The 16207-nt window shown below is 40.3% G+C and overlaps 1 pseudogene across 1 annotated transcript; it reads left to right on the forward strand.

Moving 5' to 3' along the window:
- Positions 1-10965: 10965 nt before the first annotated feature.
- Positions 10966-11552, forward strand: LOC103069181 (interferon alpha-1 pseudogene; annotated as a pseudogene). Its single transcript, XR_014368626.1, has one exon. The product of XR_014368626.1 is annotated as an interferon alpha-1 pseudogene (transcript).
- The last annotated feature ends 4655 nt before the right edge of the window (positions 11553-16207 follow it).

A 16207-nucleotide genomic window follows, 5' to 3' on the forward strand; every position in this document is an offset into this window, starting at 1 on the left:
GCCTGCCAATGCAGGAGACGTAGGTTTGATCCCTGGTCCGGGAAGATCCCACATGCCACGGAACAACTAAGTCCATGCGTGCACCACAACTACTGAAGCCTGTGAGCCCTAGAGCCTGCGTGCCGCAATACTGAGCCCACGCACCACAACTACTGAAGCCTGCTAGATTTAGGGCCCGTGTGTGGCAACTACTGAGCCCACATGCTGCAATTACTGAAGCCTGTGCACCTAGCCCGTGCTCTGCCAACAAAAGAAGCCACCGCAATGAGAAGCCCGCTCACTGCAACTAGAGAAAGCCTGTGTACAGCAAGAAGACCCAATGCAGCCAAAAAACAAACAAACAAACAAACAAAAAAACCCCAAGTAAAACAAATGAGAGGACCAAAAGATTTTGTAACTTTAGATTAATTATTAAAGACAGTTACTGGGTCATACGAGACTGCCAAATACGGCCTTCTCTCAATTGAAATGAGATAAGCAAAGAAGTAATTCTGAAAATATTACTGATGACTTTGCTTCCATTGAAGCCAGGAACTTAAAATAAAATCTTCTTTTGGCATAAATAAAATATTTAGACAGTGTGAGTTTAATACTTTTAAGTTAAAATTTTTTTTCAACAACATAAACATTGGACGAGAAATTAACCATTTACATTAAAGGTTAATTAATATCACATTTTCCCTTTCCCACGGGGCTCCTTTAAGTCTCAGCCTTGTCCCCAAGTCTTCCTACTGGAGGGTCCCAATATCTAGTAGCTTCCCTTCCAGAATGTAGATGCGTTTCTCCTTTCCCCGATTTCTTTTCTCCATAGAAAAGTGTCTTAATCTGAACACATACCACGACATGCTCTGATTTCGAGCCGTCAATCCCTGCATAAATGGGCACCGGCGTCAACCGGTCTGGCTAAAAGCTCCTACCAGGAAGGGAAGGGTGGACGCAGAGGCAGCTGCAGAAAATGAAGACTGCGAGGCCGCGGCAAAGCTCCCCTCCGCAGTCAGGCCCGAAAAGGAAGTTTCCTCTCTGCTCTCGCGGCCTCACGCGCTCCCTGGGGCCCGGCGGCGCCTTTCCTGGGCCGGGGCTCCTGCCGACGGCGACACCCGTGTTCTTCCCGCGGGCGCTGCGCCGGAGTTCGCGGAGCTGCATCCGGAAGCGGGTCCCGCTGGGTGGGCGGTGCCCGTCGGTCCGTTGGGGCGAGTTCGGGCGCCCCCTCCCGGCCGCTGGGGCGCAGCGAAGGCAGCTTTGAGGGCTTTGCCTAGCGGAGGACCTGAGCTCCCTTTCACGGTGGTCCAGGTGAAGTGCTGAATTTCTGGACTCCTGATCTCGCTGCTGATGGCCGTGGGGATGCTCTGCTCCATCCCTCACATTTTACCCGTTAGTATACATCGTCTTATATTCTTCCAATCATTTCCCATACTCATGTAAGTTGGTAGCGTTAAGTATTTGTTGCCTGAATCCACTAGAGCTTTGGTGCTGTCTACAGAGGACTCCTTGAAATGTTTGTAATCCAATCTGGTGCAGGGGTCAAAACTCTCAAGGGTCTTGTCTAGCACGCAGCTCATAAATTTATGGTGAGGATTAACTGAACAATCTATATGAATCATCCTTGGGCAATTAAATATGATTTTTAAAAAAATTTTTATTATAGTTGACTTACAATATAGTGTTAGTTTCAGGTGTAGAGCAAAGTGATTCAGTTATACATGTACATATATTCATTCTTTTTCAGATTCTTATATAGGTTATTACAGAATATTGAGTAGAGTTCCCTGTGCTAAGTATGATTATTTTAAAATAATTAGAATTATTAATTTTGTTGATCACATTTAAGGCTATCAGAAATAATTACCAGTTGATAATTTCATTTTGTTTATTATGTAAAATAATCAGGATACTTTGTAATTTGGTCAACGTATCTACAAATCTGTAGGTGGACGATAAACTTATGAAAATATAGAGAATTTGTAACAGCGAAGTATGAGACAACAAAGGAATATCAATATGTTATGAGAAAAGTATAGGGCTTTCCCAAAAATAAGTTATGGTTCAATACATACCATTTGCACAGATGTCTAAGGTGTGGATAGGGAGGTGGAATTTGGAATATGACCTACTAGGTTGTGAAACCTGGACTTACCATTTACTTATTAGATTGTTTTATACATATAAACTCTTAGCAGGTGACTCTTGGAAACGAGAATATTAGAATATTAACAACTCAGTTTCAACCATGTTGGAAAGATTAAGTGAGTCCTCTATAAGGGCTAAGGAATTTGTAGTTGCTGTCATCATCATTTTTGATAAAGACTGAAAGTCTGCAGAATTTGTCTGGCAGGTCCTTGGTAATCATGTTCACAGTAGCATTGTAACATTTAATTAATAATCAGTACAGGTTTTAATGTGTCATTAAAAGTAAGGGCAGCATCAAGGAAGGTGTTCTTTATCCTCAAATAAATGTCAAGATGAAATACATTCTAATGAATCCTTGCCATAAACACAATACCTTCAGATCTTCTTATCACCGCTTTACAGACTGATGTGGGTGTGTATCCAAAATTCATATATGGAAACCCTACCCCTCAATGTGATGGTATTACGAGGTGGGATATTTAGGAGGTTATTAGGAGTAGATGAGGTTATGAGGGTGAACCCTCATGAATGGGATTAATGCCTTCATGAGACTCACAAGACAGTTTGCTTCCTCTCTTTGCTCTCCACCATGTGAGGATAAAAGAGAAGCTGGCAGTGTGCAACCTAGAAGAGGGCTCTCACCAGAACTCAACTTTGCTGGCATGCTGATCTCAGACTTCCAGGCGACAGATAATAAATAAATAAAATTTATTTATTTGACAAATAAAACACTGCCATTTATAAGCCATCCAGTCTCTGGTACCTTTTTAGAGCAGTCCGAACTAAGATGCATGGCATCAGTCATTTAGCTCATATAATACACTAGTTAGATTGTGTCTAAATAGTTCAAGTTCAAATCATAACTGACGGGGAGTATTGATGAGAGAAAGGAAACAGCAAGAAGTAAAATGAGGCTACAAGAAAGAATACACTTTGTCTGGTTCCTCCCAAGGGATAATCCCAAATAAATATCTAACATAATTTTTATTGTAATTTATTATTTGAAAAAAGTTTGGATTTTTTTAAAACCATTTAACCAACTGTTCCCTAACCATGGCTTGGTCTAAATATTTGTATCAACCATTCCTTTAATTAGTAACCAATCAGAAAGGAGGCAGTGAAATTAGCCAATTTGCTTAACTTCACGTACCAGTGAAAGTCAGTGAACTTCAGTATCTTGAGAATCAAAATATTTTTTCTTTAATTCCTGAGTTTTCCTGTCAACTTGTTAATGAAGAAGAGAACCTACTTGGTTCCAGGTTCTGAATTGTTTTTCTTTTATATTCTTATTATCTTTGAATATGCCAGGAAAAAGATATTTTTAAAATTTAATCTGCTCAGGGACAAATATTAAGGCAGGAAGTCATTTTTCCTGGTTTCTTAGTAAACCGATATATAATTGAATCCAAAAGTGGATGTGTAATATCTATCAGACAGGGGCTAATAAGGAAAGAAAGGATTTACTGGTGAATCCAAATTCATTAAATGTTTAAACATTTTTTGATTTTATACTTTGTAATATACTGGTTTGAAGATCTGTAGTACAATATATTTCTATACAAGTTTAAAATTATTATAAATGTTTAGACATATATAATATTTAATCAATATATGATTGTCATAAGTATAAAACAAAATGTTTCTCTGAGTTTACTAATTCATGGTGTTAATAATAAATCCTAGCTACCAATTATCCAAATGCTCTTATTGACAGGACAAGGAAAAGTTTGTTTTTCCTGTATCAAACAGCTGTATTTTTAAAAATTATTCAGAAGATAATATTTTTTAAAAAGTGTTCAAATTTATTTAAATATTTCATTAAGCAGATTTTTAATACCATCAAGCTTGGCATAGAACTGATTGGCCTGAGAAGAGAGATGGACATTTAGCCTATCTCCATTCCCACTTCCATTCTCACATTTAGACCACATATCACTTTATAAAAGAAAAAAGAAAGTACCTCTTACTCATCCCTAGCCTCACCACAGTTCACTGAACCAGGGTGCAAAACCTCTGTGAGAGCAAACAGAGGGAGAATTCCAGAAGGTTTAGCTTTTGGGAGAGATTCCCATGATGCAAAGTAGAGAAGGCCTTAGTACAATAAGATGCTTATGCTTTATCAGTTACCTCCTCTCTCTGCTGTATCAACATTTTCCTTTTTACTGTCTAGTTTTGATCAATATTAATATGCTTAATTTTCATCTTCTTCATCCTAAATATGCCCATTTCTTAATAACCACCTGTAGGTTATTATCTTGCTTCTGTCATTCTGTTCACATCCAAACATCTTGGGCATTCTCTGCAATATCTGTCCCTAACTTCACATGCACCTCATTGTTCCAGTTGTTATAATTTGGCTTCATCCTCCCTGTTCTCCTGCTCAGCCAAGATTTATAATAAGCTACATGTTACTGAGATCAGAGATCACTGTCAGGCAGCCTCAGCTGACATCTCAGAAGCATCGGACACTTGTTACCACGCCCTCCATCTTAAGGTCTGATGCTCATCTGGTCTCTGTGTCACCACCATCCTCTGCTTTTCTGCCCCTCCTCCTCTCCTTCCTTTGTTGACTGCTCCCTCTCATCTTAGGGAATTGGTGTTCCTCAAAATTCCGTGCTAGTCCCACACTTCATCCTCTCTGCACATACACTCTCAACCTCCCAAATAGTTACAAATGTCCTCTCTATGATTGTGACCTCCACATGCATGTCTTTCCCCAGGGTCACATCTCCAAACACTTGTTCCTCTCCAAGCACTTATATGTACCTGCTACCCTAGAATATTTCCACATAATATGTCCAAAATTGACCATTAGTTAATTACCTGGCTAACTCCTACAGACCCTTGAGATGCTGGCTCACCAACTGCTTCCTCTGGAAGCTTTCCTTGACCCATGCAATCCTACATGCTCCCAGTATCCTATATTCTCCCTTCACCGTATTAGCATTCCTTTAACTGAATCTCCACTGCTATAACCTGTCATAGTGCCTTATGCGTCTCCATCACAGCCCTGAAAAGGGTTCCTACCTAATTTCTTACTGTTTAATGCCTGTCTTCTCTGACAGAATGCTCCACTAAGAAAGTAATATCTTTCTTTTATTGACCAATATATTCATAAACACAAGAAAATTACTGGGAGCAGATATACTTCAAAATATTTTCAAAATCAATGAAATGAACAAAACTATTTACATTCCTTTTGGATTTTAAGGCAGATTAAAGGTTTAAGGACACTTCCTATCTCTTTAAGAGTATGAGAAGACCTAACATTTAAAACACACCATTTGCGGTAAAGATGATCTTATTTGAAAAGCAGAAGTAGAGACACAGATGCAGAGAAAATGTATGGATACCAAGGTGGGGGGGAAGTAGGAGGAATTGGGAGTTGGGATTGACATATATACACTATTGATACTACGTATAAAATAGATAACTAATGAGAACCTACTCTATAGCACAGGGAACTCTACTGGATGCTCTGTGGTAACCTAAAATGGGAAGGAAATCCAAAAAAGAGGGGCTATAAGTATATGTGTAACTGATTCACTTTGCTGTACAGTAGAAACTAACACAACATTGTAAAGTAACCATACTCCAATAAACATTAATTTAAAAAAATTGAAAAATAAAACACACCATTTAAATACTACTCAGCCATGAAAAACTATGAAATAATGCCATTTGCAGCAACATGGATGGAAGTAGAGATTATCATACTCAGTGAAGTAAGTCAGAAAGAGAAAGACAAACACCATAATGGTATCACTTATATGTAGAATCTAAAATATGACACAAATGAACTTATCTACAAAACAGAAACAGACTCAAAGACATAGAGACAGACTTGTTGGTTGCCGAGGGGGAGGGTTGGATTGGGAGTTTGGGATTAGTGGATGCAAACAATTATATAGAGAATGGATAAACAACAGGTCCTACTGTATAGCACAGGAAACTACATTCCATATCCTGTGATAAACCATAATGAAGAAAAGAATAAGAAAAAGTATGTATATATATTTATAACGGAATCAGGTTGCTGTTCAGTAGAAATTAACACAACACTGTAAATCAACTATACTTCAATAAAATAAATTTAAAAGTAAAATAGAATACACCATTTGCACCCAAAAGCAAAGCAGAACAAGACACAAAGGACCACATAATAATATGAAGAATAAATTTTGTAAGTAAAACAACATAGAGAAATAAATTCTAATTATTACAAATAAAAATTCAAAACTATACTTTCCTCTTACTATCATAAAACAATCTGCTGAGATGACTCAATGCAGTTAACAACTGAAGCAAAGAAAAAGTTCTGAACTCAGTGAATATTGACACGCTTGAGGCTACCTATAAGTAGATAAGATTCCATTGTGGAAGACTGGGTCCAAATCTCCTTTCCCACTCCTGGGTTCTCTCTGATGTTGAACATACGGGGAAAGCACACACTGACTTTCACAACTTCCAGTCTGATAGTGTCCCGGTTACAGCAGCTATGGACTTTCTTTTCAGATCGAGCCTAGTCCTTTGGAAGGAGTACTTCAAAATCTGGCTGGAGTCCTCATTGCCCAGTAGGGTGTTTTCCTCTCCATCTTCTGCACCAAACTGGTCTCTAGATCTTCCCAGTGGCGATCAAGCCTAGTAGGAATTTCAGCTCTTTGGGCTGAAGAGACTGAAGATCTGCTGGATCATTTCATGGAGAATGAGGCGGCCTGAGCATTTTGGAACCAACTGTCATCCAGCTTGTCCTGAAGGAACCTGAAAACATTCTTGTCCTTCAGGCAGGAAAACAAGGAAGATTCTCCCCCTTAGGTGTAGAACTGTGAAGATCTCCTGCTTTAGCCGTCCATGGTTTGGGGCTGGTCACAGCTAAGGGTGCAGACAGGGCTGGAGAACATCATCCTGGGCATCCTCAGTGAGGAGGGTGGCAGGCCCCGGTGAGCCTGGTGATGCAGGTGTCTGGCTGTGGGAGCCTGTATCCAGTTGCTCTGAGTAACTGCCTGCAAATGAGATTCTTTAATAGGCCAGGATTGTCATTTCTCTACTTATCCCAGTGTTGTTTCCACGTTTTTGCAATTTGTCTTCCATTTATGGGCAACATAGAATGTCACAACTTTAATTCCTTTATTACACTGGAAATTCAACACACTCCTGGAACATGAAAGAGTTATCAATCCAATAAGATGTATTCATCTAAATGAGACCCAAGGTTGAAATAAAAACCTGAGTCTCAATCTATCTCTTTTTGAATTCTAATAAGAGTACTTAGAGATTTGATATTTTACTCTATTTTCACGCTTTGTAATGCACCAAAATACAACTAGCCTCGCCTCTCTCCATTTCCTCTTTAAGGGGTTAAGACATTAGATTTGAATTCCTCTACATGACTTTACAGGAGTCATAGCTCATGTTTTCAGACATAGTCTATGGATAAGAGTGGCATAAATGTTAACACCAAGGGCTAATTCATACCATTCTCTTCCTTCTGTCACCAAAAGTGTACTCACCACATATATATGTGACAATGTGCTTGGCAATGTGGATTGTTAGGAAAGTAAGGCAGGGGTGGTGACTGCCCTCCAGGGAGCAGGGAGGGCAGACACTAGAGGCAGGATTAGGATGAGGGAAGCACCACGTGCTCAGTGCAGCTGAGGAACAGAACTCAGAGCTGATGAAGAGGAGGGCCTGGGAGCAGCAGAAAGCTCCACTCTGACAAAATCTGTGGCTCCTGAATTTAACTGACATCAGACTTTGATTTTCTCTTCTAAAAACTTGAGACAATTCAAGCAGTTGTCACACAGGCAAATATAAAGGTTAAATGAAGTGAAGTTTGCATATTATAGTCTGAGAATCTGAATTTAGTGAACATAGCTGCCTTTAGCATTAATGTGACATATAGTAACTTGTAGAGTCCATGATCAGCCCCGCCATGAGAGACTTTGACTGCCGCTCCCTTAACACTGTCAGGGGTCTGTGTATTGAGGCCCCCAAATGCAAACTCTAGGAGAGGGGTTGCCTGCAGGACTGTGAAGGAGCAAAGCCCAAGTTTTCAGGCCTAGAGCAGTGCCTGGTACATTAAGGAGAGAAATCCTACAGCACTTGAAACATTTGCAGAAAACCAGCATCGAGGAAAAATGGCTGCTCTGTGAATAGTATAAATGAGATAAACAGTCCCTTCCCTCATCCTTAGTTAGTCTCAGACCACCTCTGGTGATATTACTTTGAGACAAAGATGTTTTTAAAAGCTATAGAGGGACTTCCCGGGTGGCGCAGTGGTTAAGAAACCGCCTGCCAACTCAGGGGACACGGGTTCAATCCCTGCCCAGAAAGATCCCATATGCCATGGAGCAACTAAGCCCATACACCACAACTACTGAGCCCGAGCTCCTAGAGCCCATGCTCCGCAACAAGAGAGGCCACCGCAATGAGAAGCCTGCGCACCGCAAGGAAGAGTAGCCCCCGCTTGCTGCAACTGGAGAAAGCCCACACACAGGAGTGAAGACCCAACGCAGCCATAAATAAATAAATAAACGAAATAAAAAAATAAAGGTTATAGAGACCAGGATATAGGTTATAAAATGTAGATGGGGCAGAGGGTGACGAGAAATGGGATTTTCCTATATTTTTAGCTATGGAAGATCACAACATTACTTTGAAAGCTATTTCCTGGCTATTTGGGTAAAGAAAGGGAGGGCTTCCCTCAAGCATGCAATGTAAGAAGGCACCAAATCTAAGTGATCAAGATAAATAATACTTTAACGCAATATATAAAAATGAAAATGCCACAACATACATGCTAAAGAAAATGTCAAAATTTTAAATAAAGACAGAAATGACCCTGCATTTGGATGACGCTGACAGTCTTACAGAGGAAGCCTTCACGTTGCCAATGAAATTTGGGCAATTTCTGTTTAGTCTGTAAAATTCTTACCAAAGAAAATGAGAAGCTCAGACCTGGTCAATGTCCTCAACTGCTTGAACAGGACACTAACTCTTCTTTCTACACTACAGTCGAGCTGGGGTCCTGAGAAAGGTGTTTCAGAAACTCGAGTTAAATAAAAATTATTTAAGACTGTCACAGAGTCACAAGAAATTGTCTCTCAAACAGGTAAAGAAGTAGTCTTGAAAATATTAATGAGTTTGCTTCCATTACAGCTAGGAAAGTAAAATTATATTAAATTCTTGTTTTAGTATAAAGAAACTATAGTTTAAATAGTTTAATAAAATGCTGTGTTTTAACAACCATATATTTTAATACCCTACCTTCAATATTTAAAATATTTTCAGAAAATATTTTAAAATGTAAAAAATTCTAAAATATTTAATTTAAATAAAACATAATATAAATCTAATTTTAAAATATTAAAAAATACTGTGAGTTTTAAAATATTCCCACTTTTCAGTTATTCAGTACTTCCTACCCCACTTTAACGCTGTATCCTTGAAAGACACCATGAAGTCCCAGAGCATCTACAGGCGCGCTCAGCTCCCGCGGTGGTGGCCGCGCTCCGACTCACCCCCAAGGCGTCCCCAACACCGTCCTGTCGTCCCATCGCCGCCGCGTTCCCCTCTCTCTGAGCCGTCGCAGCACAGCGCCAGAACGAGCCCGAATCTGTAAAATCGGCCCCAACTCCCTTCCCAGCTTCAAACGCCTCAGAATACGGCTTCTTTCCCAAAAATGGCCTCGCTCAAGTTTCTGTGCGAAAATAAAGCACAAAACTCAGGGGAAGCCCAGAAAATGCAAGGTTCCGGGCTTGCTACCAGACAAAAATGTCGCTGGCGAGGCCGCATTAAGGTTTCCTCTGCAGCACTCAGCACCGCGAAAATGAAAGGGTTTTTTCGCACTACTACATCAGTATAAAATTGCTCCGTGAGAACCCGATCCACTCCCTCCCGTGCTGCCCAAACCGCGGAACCTGCCAACTCTCCGATGTGGGCGTTTCCCTAACACATCCGATCAAAAGACATCCTGCACCCTCTTGCGACCGCGTAGAGAAGCGTGCTGTTCGGGGTTCCAGGGAAGATTCTGATATTTTATTGTTTAATTCTACTAAAGTTGTTCAACACATCCATAATTATGGCAAATGATAAACAGAAAAAAATGTTGATAATATCTGATGAATATCTAGCAGCCAGTGAAATTAAAAATTATTTTCTGATATGAAGCAAAATTTAAATTACTGAAAAATAAATACTAAGAAAATAATTTAAGATTTTCAATGATTTTGAGCAGTTTTAAATGATTTTTAAGTATATCTATACCTTGGTATTATTATAAAGTATTTATATAAATTTTATATGGGTATGTAATTTGATACATTACTATTTATATAAGTAAATATCCTACCTCAAAAATCATTCTGCAAACTTAGTCATAAATTATAACAAAATTCAATAGCTTTTCCACTTAATTTATAGCTTTCAATTTTATGTCATTCTTAACCCTGCACAGAATACAAACAGTAAGCTTTGCACTTTCTCTGTCTACGTATAAAGTAAAGATACCCATGAAGTACAAAAATAGATACACACTATATCTGTGTATCAAAATTTCATGCTGGGGGCAATTAGGAAAAAAACTATGTAAAAAGGCTCTGTGGGCAGGCGAAGAGGCAATAATGGGGAAAAAATAGGTTGAGAAATGTTGCCCTAACCCTTCTAGAGAGTGCAAAATGAAAAGCAAAAACAGAAGTAGAAAGTAAAAGGGAACGTTCAGAAAATGGAAACCAATCCATTCCCATTTAAGACCCAGGCCTGAAGGAAGGTCTTCAGAGAACCCAGAGAGCAGGGTTCACAGAGCCCCCACCTCAGCCAGCCCGGCAGCATCTGCAGGGTCCCCGATGGCCCCAACCGTGTCCTTACTCCTGGCCCTGGTGCTGCTCAGCTGCAACTCCAACTGCTCTCTGGGCTGCGACCTGCCTCAGACCCACAGCCTGGCTAACACGAGGGCCCTGATGCTCCTGCAACAAATGAGGAGAATCTCCCCCTTCTCCTGCCTGAAGGACAGAAATGACTTTGGATTCCCCCAGGAGGCGTTTGGTGGCAACCAGTTCCAGAAGGCTCAAGCCATGGCTGTCGTCCACGAGATGATCCAGCAGACCTTCCAGCTCTTCAGCACAGAGGGCTCGGCTGCCGCTTGGGATGAGACCCTCCTGGACAAGTTCTGCACTGCACTTTATCAGCAGCTCACTGACCTGCAAGCCTGTCTGATGCAGGAGGCGGGGCTGGAAGGGACTCCCCTGCTGAAGGAGGACTCCATCCTGGCTGTGAGGAAATACTTCCACAGAATCACTGTCTATCTGCAAGAGAAGAAATACAGCCCTTGTGCCTGGGAGATTGTCAGAGCAGAAGTCATGAGATCCTTCTCTTCATCAACAAACTTGCCAGAAAGACTCAGGAGGAAGGATTGACACACACCTGGTTCAACACGGAAATGATTCTCACTAACGAGACCACACTTCCACCTGTGCTGCCATGGCCAAGACGCTCATTTCTGCTCTCATCATGTCCTGAATTGAATTAATTTGTCAAGTGTTTTCAGGAATATTAAACAACATGATGTTCTACTCTACAGGCACTCGTCCCTCACAGATGCCCATGCTGATCGATCTACTTACTTATCTACTTAAATATTTATTTATCTATTTTAATATTTATTTCACTATTTATAAAGATTTAAATTATTTTTATTTACATAATATTATGTGCATGTATACGTTGTGGTTAAGAGAAAAAATATATATTTTGTATTAACTCAGTTTATGAGTTTTCTTTGTTCATTAAATTATTCCTAGAGAAAGCTTCAAGTTTTGTTTTGTTTTTCTTCTTTAAAAAAGAAACACCAAGGGGCTTCCCTGGTGGCGCAGTGGTTGAGAGTCCGCCTGCCGATGCAGGGGACACAGGTTCGTGCCCCGGTCCGGGAAGATCCCACATGCTGCGGAGCGGCTGGACCCGTGAGCCACGGCCGCTGAGCCTGCGCGTCCGGAGCCTGTGCTCCGCAAAGGGAGAGGCCAAAACAGTGAGAGGCCCGTGTACCACTAAAAAAAGAAAAAAAGAAAGAAACACCAAGCCTGAATGTGCAACCTGATTAAAGAATGTATGTTACAATTCCTTGACCCATCATTACGATTTTCACGTTAGAAATAAAAATAGACTTCTTCTAGCCAGGTCGTGTGTTGCCCTCAGGACCTAGAGGTGAACATAACTAATCCAATTCTGCTTTGGGTAACTTTGTTTTGTTTTGCGTTTTTTAAAGGAAAGTAACCTAAAAACAAGAATCAGTTAATACAGGGACTTCCTTGGTGGTACAGTGTTTAAGACTCTGCTCTCCCAATACAGGGGGCCCGGATTCCATCCCTGGTCAGGGAACTAGATCCTGCATGCCAGAACTAAGAGCCCACATGCCGCAAGCAACTAAAAGATCCTGAATGCTGCAACCAAAGATCCCGAATGCCGCAATGAAGATCCTGCACTCAGCACTGAAGATCCCGTGTGCCGCAACTAAGACCTGGCACAGCCAAATAAATAAATCAATATTTTTTAAAAATCAGTTAATTCACAATTAAGTTTAATTATTTTAAAAATAGTACTAATCTGTAGTAGAAATTAATATCAGTTAAATTTAGTGCTACAGTGAGAAGGTGGGAAAATGGAATTCCCCCAGCAGAAGGTGGATCATGTCATGCGAGGATATAGAAATTAAAGCAGTAGATATTACCTATAGTTAACTAGTAGACATTTCAGTGCAAATGTCCATTGGATACTGGAGATGGCAATTTATAAGCAATTCCATGAAGTGTAAAGCATGGAACAGAAGAAGTGATCAAATAGGAGGAGAGCATCCAGTGAGAAAAGGACTGAAAATTGAATACTAAGACCTTAACGTTAAAAGGGAGGGAACGCTACAAAGGAAAGCAAGGGGAATGGCCATATGTTAACAGGACAAGAGAGAAAGGTGAGAAGACCATGTCTGAAAGACTGAAACTGCTTAGCAGATTCAATGCATTCGTGAAAACGTAGATGGAAAGTGCTCCTACATTGGGAAAAGAGATGGCATTGGCCACTTAGTGAGAGCTTGTTTGGTAGAATTAATCAGCAGAAACCATAGTGGAGAATGTGGAAGGATGAATAAGAGAAGGGAATGACAATATACACAGAAAATAGGTTTGAGATATTTGCCGTCTGAATTGGAGGAGAGACATAGGGTGGAAGCTAGAATGGATGTGGATTATTTTTTTCTCTGCATTGTTTTCCCTTTTTGAAATATTTTTTGCTTCTGAAGAGATTTCATGGATTTGATGTATTGAAAACTCATATCAGTGTTCAAGATCTGATTTACTTTAAATCCTGACATTTAATCACTTACAGTGATAATGTATCATTATTTTCATGAATATGATGTTGAATGTCAGTAAGCTGCTCTGCGCTTGAAACCATCCACTACAAGGGAAACAGATAGAACTGACCCTAGTGAGAGCTGATTTGCTGAAATTAATCAGCAGAACCCATACTGGAGCCACTGGAAGGGGTAACAAGAGAAGAACTTCCATTGTCATTATTTCACCTGGGGAGTCACTTGACTTCTTTCACTCTCATCATAGTCAGATTTGCATTCGTTTTCCTTTTACCTAAGTACATCAAATGCAAGGACAGCTTTCCAAGAAAGTTGAATGGAGAAGCAAATCAATGATGTATGGAACATTATGGAAAATCGTGGTATGGGCCCTTTATGTTTCCATTTTTGCTTCCCTCTTAAGATACTCAACTCGAGATGATAAAGGAAGTAATTCAGTAGTAGCAAGACAAACCCTGCCCAGAGAAATACTAAAGGAAAAAGAACGTATAACATTACAAAGACTCTGACACCAGGAAAGCAGAGAAGGCTAATTTTATCTAGCATCCTATGCCCTACATTTTCACCAGCCTACGTCTTCCCTGTGAGATGGAGAATGATGAACCAAGAGGCTCAGTAGAAATGTACTGAATCATCTAATGATGCTTAATAAGTACGTCAATATAAGGTTCTGATGCGAGGTCAGTAGAAGCTTCTGATGGGAGGTCTGATGGAAAATCTAAGAATACTCTTTGTTAATAATTATTAGGAGTAATTATTATGAACTCTGTACTAATGATAAAATGGTGAACAAGATATAGACCTGTCACCTATGGTGGTTACTTGTCAAACAGGTCTAATAAATCTATTTTCAAGAAGACCAATCCCAAAGGATAAGCCAGCATCACTGATATGGAAAATAAAGAGGGCAGAAACAGAGCCCAGGACTAGAAGTAAACACAGCCAACCACTTAGCAAGATAAATGTAAATCCTCACCCTAAAGGCCAATTTACCTCAGTTCCTTTTACCCCATACATCATGTTCAACTTTCAACAGAAACTTACCATACTAAAAGGTGAAAAACACACTTTGAAGAGACAGAGCAAGTGTCAGAACTAGACTCATATACAGTAGAGATTTAGAAATGATCAGACCAGGAGTCAAAATGATAGTGATTAAAGTGCAAAGGGCTCTAATGTAGTCATCTATTTATTCTTCTACTTTATCTCAGTCATACTATGTATGGTATTCAAAATAGTTTTGTTCGTATAATATCATGTTCAAGTTTATAGTGTATTCAATGTAATAAGATATGCTTACCTCTATATTGTTTCAAATTATTTTCTTGTTTAATTTATGAAACTCTCCCCCAGATGACATCTTGCATTTGTTTATTCTTACAAAAAGAAGTAGCTTTAATTTGCAAGGCATACTGAAACATGGATGATAAATTCTACTCATCACTCTCATCATTCATTTATTTCAGTGGTTTATATTTTATTTTATGTTTTAAAATTTTACTTACTTTTCGCTGTGCTGGGTCTTTGTTGCTGCGCGCAGGCTTTCTCTAGTTGTGGCGAGCAGGGGCTACTCTTCGTTGTGATGCACGGGCTTCTCATTGCGATGGCTTCTCTTGTTGTGGAGCACGGGCTCTAGGCGTGTGGGTTTCAGTAGTTGCGGCACGTGGGCTCAGTAGTTGTGGCTCGCGGGCTCTAGAGCACAGGCTCAGTAGTTGTGGCCCACGGGCTTAGTTGCTCCGCGGCATGTGGGATCTTCCCGGACCAGGGATCGAAGCCGTGTCGCCTGCAATGGCAGGCGGATTCTTAACCACTGCACCAGCAGGGAAGTCCCAGGTTATATTTTAAAACTTCATATTTCTACATCGGATATATGATAGTTCTGAGAATACAGAGGTGAAAAAAGAAAAGGCCAAACCTATTCTCCTGGAGAGTTCAGTTTGGAAGAGATAAAAGATATAAAAACAGTAATCATGGGCTTCCCTGGTGGCGCGGTGCTTGGGAGTCCGCCGGCCGATGCAGGAGACGCGGGTTCGTGCCCCGTTTCGGGAAGATCCCACATGCCGCGGAGCGGCTGGGGTGAGAAAGAGAAGGAGAGTCTGAAGAGGGCACAAAGGTGGAGTAGCCAGCGCACTTAGGAGTCAACCAGGGAAAAACGATCTTCAGAAAGCACCAAAGAAGAAAACAAAGAGCTTGAGAATTACAGAGGATGGAAGGTAAATAATTATTTATATGTGATATGGGTTTCCGCATTGAGTCTAGATTCTGCCAGGACACATGTGTGATGCTGGGGAATCACTTAACTTCCCTGAGCCTCAGTTTCCTCAAATATAAAGTAGGGAAAATATTCCTAGAGTTGTATTGAATATCAGACCAACCAGAATATTCAAGAACACTTAGCAGAGTATCATCCACAGAGTGAGGGGGCTAAACAGAGTGTGTTGTTTCCTATATTTTTCATATAGGTCTGAATGGGAATAATGGGTTCTCCTCCCCCTCTCTCTGTCACTGACTGCAAAACAATGACAGCCTAAAAAACAGAACTGGGAGGAAGTGTGTCATCAATGGTATGTAATTTCATATACAATAATATACATATATGGCACATATATATGAATACACAGTACAAAATATGCTACGTATAAAATATACCATATATCTACCTGCTGATTCTGATACATGGCACAATTCCCCTTCCTCTCTGTTTTCCTGGATCCCATTCTTTCC

This window comes from Lipotes vexillifer, unplaced genomic scaffold (assembly GCF_000442215.2).
Source record: "Lipotes vexillifer unplaced genomic scaffold, Lipotes_vexillifer_v1.1 scaffold317, whole genome shotgun sequence".
Lineage (NCBI taxonomy): Eukaryota > Metazoa > Chordata > Mammalia > Artiodactyla > Lipotidae > Lipotes > Lipotes vexillifer.